Genomic DNA, 9,126 nt, shown 5'->3' with positions numbered 1-9,126 from the left:
CAGAGAAAGTCAACAGATCTGGCAGCATCAGCAGAGAGAAAGCAGAGCTGAAATTTCAAGTCCAATGACCCTTCATCAGAACTCTGATTATGGTTCACTGGAAGCTGTTTTTGAAATAACTGCGCAGACAGCAGTTTCCCATCACCAAATCACCCTTTATTTACCAATGCACAGTGCACAGGGCTGTGGCTGTGGCTGTGGCTGTAGCTATGGCCAGCCAGCTTGGAGTCAGTCTCCTGAATGAAGGAGATTCTAAATCCCTTTATTATATTGACCAGCTGATTGGCCCAGAGGTCTACCTGGTTTCAAGCCTTATACTTTTCTCTCTGCAGATGTTCCCATGCCTGCTATGTTTCTCCAGCACTCTCCAGCTTTGACTCAGATTTCCAGCATCCACAGTTACAGAGTCATAGAGATGTACAGCACGGAAACAGACCTTTCAGTCCAACTTGTCCATGCTGACCAGATATCCCAACCCAATCTTCTTTGTGTTTATTAGGAAGTGGAAATATCTCATTGAGTTGGGAGGTAGAGAATGAGAGGCAAGAGGGATGAAACAAGTGGAAATTCTCAAAGAAGAAGAAGAAGGAATAGACAGACGGATGTGATGAAACAGCTGCACCTACATCAGGACAGTTTGGGTGAAGCAAGTGGTGCAAAGTATAGCCAAGAGGAGATGTGTCATTAATAAAGGAAGGTTCCATTATACCTCATCCAGAATAAGTCAGAGAATGATACAGATAATGGGAGACCGACTGAGGGAAAGAGAATATGTTAAAATGGAGGGATTGGAAGGAGATGTTTTGAAATATTTCAACAGCCTTTAGATAGGAGTAAGAATTTCTAAGTTATTAAGCTTACGTCTTCATTTTAACATAGCAAATACACAGCTTATCAAATTGCACATCGGTCCTCCATTTCTGAGCCCAGTTGAACATTTTGGTGGAACTATGCATTCCAATAAACTAAAATGAGAATGTGCTTGGAATTCAGAGACTTCTCCCGTTGTCAAGAGGCTGAAAGTGATAATTAAAGTCAAGTTCCAAATCAAACTAAATCCAAGCATTCAATCTTCGAATATTTCATCAAAATTGTGCAGGATGGTTTATCTGGCTCCACTTATCTGTTTCCAAGTCCTGAATCTGCCAGTTTGTCAAAGGCTGTACTTCATATTCAGTAAAATAGTTAGACAACTCTATTGATGTACATTCATCAATCCACTCATAATGTTTCAGATCCAGGTCTTTGATTAAAATTGTACAAGATTTTTATCATTTCCATTGAAAATGCAGCATTGGAGCAGACTGTGGTAATTTTTTTAGAATTTGCATACTTTGATCAAAATGGTGCAAGATGTTATCATTTTGTATTGTACATTGTGCTAAATTTCACTTACCTTCCCATTCTATCATTTCTGATGAAAAGTCAAGCCTTTTGCCTCATTCTGAGTACAATACAATGAAGTACAATACTGCGCACCCTATAGGTGAGCTGAGAAACTGCAAGACTTTTAGCCACATGGAATTGTGTTGGCTTGGATGAACTGATTCAGCTGGGAAAAGAGCTTGCACAGAAGCCTGGATGGTTTATCTGACTTGAAGGACCATGAGAAATATGAACAGGAGAAGGCCTTTCGGCCCCTCGAGCCTGCTCCAACAATCAAACAGATGACAGATGATTCAAAACTCCTCACATCCCTTTTCCAGCCCTTCCCCCTTGATTTTCTACTGCTCAAGAATCTATCTCATCCTTAAATATGCACAAGGACTCTGCTCCCCAACAGATCTCCATGGCAAGGAGTTCCAAAGACTCACAACCCTCGGAGTATCTATCTGGAGGGGTTTGAAGAAAACGAGCTCAGGAAATTGCTCCTGTCTCTGAGTGAACTGAAGACACTCTGTAAGATTTACAGGAGCTCAAGTTAGGATCAAGGTCTGAGTTAAAGTTCTGAATAGTTGGGATATCATGAAAACATTTTTAAAAAGACCTGAGGGAGCATTTGGTGAGTACTAAGGTCTAAGAAAATGGCTGGCAGAGTGGCTCAGTGGTTAGCACTGCACCCTCACAGCGCCAGGGACCTGGGTTCAATTCCAGCCTTGGGTGACTGTCTGTGTGGGGTTTGCACATGCTCTCCATGTCCGCGTGGGTTTCTTCCCGGTGCTCTGTTTTCCTCCCACAGTCCAAGAATGTGCCGGTCAGGTGAATTGGCCAGGCTAAATTGCCCGTAGTGTTAGGTGCATTAGTCAGGAGTAAATATAGGGTAGGGGAATGCGTATGGGTGGGTTACTCTTCAGACGGTTGGTGTGGACTTGTTGGGCTAAATGGCCTGTTTCCACACTCTAGGAAATCTAATCTAAAAAAACTGTACAAAAATAGCCGAATCAGAAAATGCTGCAAACACTCAATATTCAGGTAGACTGAATGAGTGAAACTCCTTCAAATGAAAGAGTTAAAATGTCTTCATCTTTTTTTTCTGAGCCAGAGAGTATGACCCCCAGTCACAGAATTTGTTGCTTTACATTTACCTACTTAGTTTGGAATCTTGGAAACTTAATTTCGAGAAGGTCTGTCTCCTCAGTTTATCCCCACTTTGTTCACCCCTGCAAACACCCAACTCACTCGTAAGATTGCGTCTTCCTTCCATGAATGAGTTACATGAAGCTTCATTGAACTATTTCAAATGCAACCGTATTCTCTTTCAAATATTCCAGAAGTTGCAGTAAAATTCCCCTCCTTTTATATTCTTTGCAATAAATGCCACCATTCCATTTACCTTCCAATCTTATGTACCCACATTCAAACTAATTCTGATCTGTGTGCCAGGTCACCCAGATCCCTCTGTAACTCAGAGTTCTGCAATCTCTCTTCATTTAAATAATACGCTGCTTTTTTATTCTTCCTGCCAAAATGGAGGAGTTTGCATTATCCCATTTTATGCTCCATCTACCAATTTCTTAGCACAATCACTTAATCTGTCCATACAGTTTTGCAGACTCATTACCTCCTCTTGACAACTTTGGTGGCCAAATATATATTTGGTCCCCAAGTCACCCATTAATCCCTACTCTCTTCTTCATGATAGCTAACCAATCTGTTATTCAGAATAAATGCTACCCCTGAGGCAACAAGCTTTTTTGTGTACTTTGAGGATATTTGCAACACTTTAATGTTACAGTCTACTGCTGCATTAGGGAAGTCATTGAGGATGTTTCGAGGATGAGATTTCCAGATTGTCACTACTATTGGTCCAAAGAACAACCTCCTGACTGCCTTACCACTAATATTAAAGTAATGCCTTAGTGTCCTTCTTCACCAGAGGAAACACCTTTCTCTAAGTCCCTTCTTATTCAGCTGTCACTACATTCTACGACAAGTCTATGTATAATAGCAAAGATTCAGGCTGTCTTCAGCAGACAAGCATCTGAAGAGATTCTGTTGTAGGATGTTGAATCGCAAGAAGCGTAATTATTTTCAGGTCAACAAACGTCATATGTGCTAACTCCACACAGTTTCCTTCTAATAATGCTATCTTTCAGTTCTCTGCCTAACTAAAGCAACAGCAACTGGTAAAGATAAATCTCCAGTTTGCTGCAGAAGCTCAAACAAAACTTGACATTGAGCATCATATAGATATTCAGACATGTGGCCAATAGTCTGGTTAAAGAGGAAGGTTTAAGATGCCTCTTATAGAGAGAGAGAGAGACTTTTGCAGACAGAGGGGTGTAAAGTAGGAAGTTGACATCTTAGGTGGCCAATGCTAAAAATCAGGGAATTGCAAAACCCCTGAGTTTTAGAAAAACAGAAGTCAACAGGCTACTATGCTGGAGAAGGTTACAGCGATCATTGGAACTTTAAAATGAAACAAAAAATGCCTCAACCTTTAGGTTTTAACTTTGGCTCACCCCTGGAGCCCTTGCATGTTTATTAAGTTTTGCCACCACCAAAACTAGCAGAATATTAGACATTAGATTTTTTTGAGTAACTTTTTCAAGACCTGCCCTCAGAGTTATAGATGCTTTCTACACATTGGCATCAATCTTAATTGTAAATAGTCACTGGAAGGTTCTCAGTACTTCAAATCTTGAGCAAAATGATTAATCACAATTCCTCCACTTTTGCAAAACATGATCCAACTCAATGCATCTCAAGGAAGATCTTTATTTAAAGATGCATACCTTCAGTTGTAGGATTGGGAAGAGAATTCATTTCAGGCAGTCTACCAGCAAGAAAACAATTAACCTGTAATAACCCACATCACCGAAGAAGGGTCCCAGTTCCATGGGATGAGTGAGATCCTAAAGGTAAAGGTGTGCAACTTTGGGGTTCTGTAACCGGTGTGCTTTTGGCAAGGGGGAGAGTGTGGAAAAATCAGACAGACTGGATTTCTCCATAAAGATCCAGAATGGCCTCAATGGATCAAACCTTCTGGACATAATAATGCAACAAATTTAACTGCTCAGATGTGCTAAATAATGAGATTCATAAAGTTGTACTATTCTGGGACCACGCCTTTGCTTTATAATAAAGTAAAGGGAGCAATGTGACCTGTTCTTAAGTCTACAGTACAGCAGATTCAAGTGAGTTGTTGTTAAAGATTAAAAGGAGGCTGAGTTGTCTCACTGGGAAGGAGGTATAAAGTGCTCCTACTTAGGGACAATGGCATCAGCATTTGTGTGGACAGACTATTAGTCTCCAAAGTAAAAACAATGACTGCAGATGCTGAAAATCAAATACTGGATTAGTGGTGCTGGAAGAGCACAGCAGTTCAGGCAGCATCCAACTGCTGTGCTCTTCCAGCACCACTAATTCAGTATTAGTCTCCAAAGTTGCAGAAAAGTGTTGTAAGCAGTTTTGCAAACTGGTGTTTCACTTTAAATAGAAAAATATAAATTTCAAGGGCAGTCAGTTAATGCTTAGCTCAGTTGGCTAGAACAGATGGCTTGCAATACAGCATGACATCGACAGCATCAGTTCAATTCCTGCACTGGCTGAGGTTACCATGCAGGAGTCTCCATCTCAATCTCTCCCCTTGTCTGAATGCAAAGTGACCTTCAGGTTACACCACCACTTGTCATCTCTCTCAATCTGGATACAAGGCCTGTGTGATTTGCATTGCCATGGAAATGGGCTTGTTACCAAGCTATCCATGGAGCTCTCGAAGACAGACAGTATATCAGAATCCATGGTAAAAGGAACAGCTAGAGACCAAGAGAATGTGGATGAAAGCTTACATTCACTTTGTTGTTTGCATTAAAGTTCAAAGGTGCCAGAATAGTTTCTTTTTGGCAGGTGGGACAACGAAGAAGCCTCATTTCAATGAGGTTAATATAAACAGTAATGAAATATAAACACATGCAAATACGCCTCTCGTTTCACACTATGGAGATTCTTGTCTCCCCATTCAAACCTTGGAAAATCATATTGTTTTCTCTTGAAGTTAAGAAACTAATTTTTTTGATATTGTTATATTTTCTCAAATGACTTATCATTGGCCACAAGGTTTAGGGATTGGGAAGATTCGGATCCTTCTTTCCAGTGACAAAATGTCAAACTGTGGCCTTTTGATCTGCTGTAGTTTTCGGTGCATTTTAAGCACACTTTGAATGCTCTTTGGACAGCCCATGTGCTTTTCTCTCTGAAACTCCCAACTCAAAGGCTGGAAACTCTCTGAGCTTTGTTTTATCAATTTTTGTTTAAGCAATTCAAGAGGTCCTTTCATCTTGTGTCTATATATCAGTTCAAAAGGACTGAAACCTATGGACTCAATTTGAGTGTCTCTAACAGCAAATAGAAAGACAAGAATTATTTTATCCCAATCATTAAGGAAATTCTTGACAATAGGCTGAAGTGGCCAAGCTAAATTGGCTGTAGTGTTAGGCGTAGGGGTAAATGTAGGGGAATGGGTCTGGGTGGGTATGCCTCAGCGGGTCGGTGTGGACTTGTTGGGCCGAAGGGCCTGTTTCCACACTGTAATCTAATCTAATCTAAAAAAAAATAGGCTCTGGTTATGCATTTCAATATTTGATACATTTTTTCAATGCACTTTAAGATTATGGATGATGGGTAGAAAATGTAATTGTTTTATTTCCAAACTAGTCACCACTTATTTTGAATAGTTGACACATAAAATCTGATTGTATTTCTTCGAGTAAAACATTGAACAAATGTTTTCTACGACTGGAATCACTCTCCCATTTAACCTCCAGCAATTGGCTTTGGAACGTCCTGCCTTATTACAAAGGAAGCATGTTGTTTTCTTTACTGCATTGTTTGGCTTGAGCCTTTGTCCTTTATCACATTGGCATTACTTCACTCTTCTGCTTTCCTTAAAGGTCTTCCCTTTGCATCTTTTCTATTCTTTCAGTTCTTTTCATCTGTCCCATGTACCTGTTTGTGTTAGATACCATAGTTAGAGAGCCATAGAGTCATAGAGCTGTACAGCATGGAAACAGACTTTCCGTTCCAACACGTCCATGCCAATCAAATATCCTAAATTAATCTGCTCTCATTTGCCAGCATTTGGACCATATCCCTCTAAACCCTTCATATTCTTTATACCCATTCAGATACCTTTTAAATGCTATAATTGTACCCAGCCTGCACCACTTCCTCTGGCAGTTCATTCCAAACACAGACAACTTTCTGTGTGAAAATGTTGCCCCTTAGGTCCCACTTAAATGTTTCCCCTCTTACCTTAAAACTCTGTCCTCTAATTTTGGACTCCCTTCCTTGGGGAAAAGACCTTGTCTATTCACCCTATCCATGCCCCTTATGATTTTATAAACCTCCATAAGGTCACCCCCCCAAGCCTCCGACGCTCCAGGGAAAATAGCCCCAGCCTATTCAGCCTCTCCCTATAGCTCAATTCCCCCAACCCTGGCAACTTTCTTGTAAATATTTTCTGAAGTTTTTCAAGTTTCACAACATCAGTAGGGAGACAAGAATTGAATGCAATATTCCAAAAGTGGCCTAACCAATGTCCTGCAACATGATCTCCAAATTCCTATACTGAATGCTCTAACCAATAAAGGAAAGCATACCAAAACCTTCTTCACTATCCTATCTACCTGTGACTTTACCTTAAAGAAACTATGAACCTGCACTCCAAGGTCACTTTGTTCAGTAACGAGGACCTTATCATTAAGTGTATAAGCCCTGCTGTGACTTGCCTTTCCAAAATGCAGCTCCTCACATTTATCTAAGTCAAACTCCATCTGCCCCTCCTCGGCTCAGTCTGACCAAGTTCCCATTGTACTCTGAGAGAACCTTCTTTGCTTACTACTACACCACCAATTTGGGTGTCATCTACAAATTTACTAACTATACCTCCTATGTTTGCATCCAAATCATTTATATACATGTCAAAAAAGCAGAGGACCCAGTAGCGATCCTTGCAGCACACTGCTGGTCACAGGCCTCCAGCCTGAAAAACAACCCTCCACCACCACCTTCTGTCTTCTTCCTTCAAGCTAGTTATCCGCCAGGACTGTTGCTACCTTGATTTTTTTTTTAAACATGTGACCCTCATCTGAATAAGTGTTAAGTTTGAAAGAATATTATTTCTGAATTATTCCAGAATCATAACTTCCTTTCTGCTCTCAAACCTTTTCTCTAAATCGACTGTTCGAAGCTATTGAAACCACAGCGTTATGTTTTACTTGTCAAACTCCACATTATGACTAATGTCAATCCTTGATCATCCAAAACCAAAAACCAGCTAATTGCCCTCAATGTGTAGACTCCTAATCATAAATCCATTGATGTGGACTGGGATAGGCAGTTCGAAGTCACATGAATGCCAGGTTATAGTCTGACAGGTTTATTTGAAACCACAAGCTTTCGGAGTGCTGCCCCTTCACCATGTGAAGTCCCACACCTGACCTCACTTGACAAAGGAGCAGCATATCATGTGACTCCTAATGTTGTCCGCCCTAATCCAACACCGGGACCTCTGAATCATAGCTATCATCTACACCACAACTGTCGGTTCAAAGAGGATCTCCAAGAAAATCGCACATGTCGACACAGACATTAACTTGCTGTAAACGTCAACTGATGAAGGAGCAGCACTCCAAAACCTTGTGAGTTTAATTAAATCTTTTTGGGCTATAACCTAGTCATAGAGTCATAGAGATGTACAGCACGGAAACAGACACTTCGGTCCAACTCGTCCATGCCGACCAGATATCCCAACTTAATCTAGTCCCACCTGCCAGCACCCAGCCCATATCCCACCAAACCCTTCCTATTCATATACCCATCCAGATGTCTTTTAAATGTTGCAATTGTACCAGTCTCCACCATTTCCTCTGGCAGCTCATTCTATACACGTACCATCCTCTGCATGAAAACATTGCCCCTTAGGTCTCTTTTATATCTTTCCCCTCTCACCCTAAACCTATGTCCTCTAGCTCTGGACTCCCCCAACCCAGGAAAAAGACCTTGTCTATTTATCCTATCCATGCCCCTCATGATTTTATAAACCTTTATAAGGCCACCCCTCAGCCTCCGATGCTCAGATTTGACCAGAAGCAGGAGCAGTAAAGAAAATTTACAATACTTCAATACATTCAGGGAATGCACGATTGCTTTTGAACGTGCTCGAAAAGAACTTTTAAGAGTTTGTATCGTCAGTCAAGCGATCAACTGTAACTTTTAGATTCTAAGAAATACTGGTCCTTGTGACTGATAGCCTTTGATTCAGAAGCAGTGCCAATAGGAAGGAGGATAAATATGGAGGTCATGTGGACTATACTGAAACAGAGAGATGAAGGAAAGCATGGAGCTAAAGGTTTAGAAGCTTCCAAAATCAGGTGCGCCATATAGGAAAGATTGCATAGTGGAATCCTGTTTATGTGAAAGCTGTTTTCCAAGGACAATCGGCTGGAGAAACTAGTTCTCCCAAAGTGTTGTGAATCTATGGAATTCCCTACCCCAAAGTGCGGTAGATGCTGGGACAGTGAGTAAATTTAAGGAGGAGTTAGACTGATTTTTATTTGGTAATAGGTTGAAGGGTGATTGAGAGAAGGCAGGAGAATGGGGGTGAGGAGCATATCATCTATGATTGAAGGGTGGAGGAGGCTTGATGGGCCAAACAGCCTAATTCTGCTCCGATATCTTATGAAC

Source organism: Chiloscyllium punctatum, chromosome 4, assembly GCF_047496795.1.
Source record: "Chiloscyllium punctatum isolate Juve2018m chromosome 4, sChiPun1.3, whole genome shotgun sequence".
In the NCBI taxonomy this organism is placed as follows: Eukaryota; Metazoa; Chordata; class Chondrichthyes; order Orectolobiformes; family Hemiscylliidae; genus Chiloscyllium; species Chiloscyllium punctatum.
The sequence above is the reverse complement of the archived record's forward strand: the minus strand, read 5'-3'. Positions refer to the sequence as shown.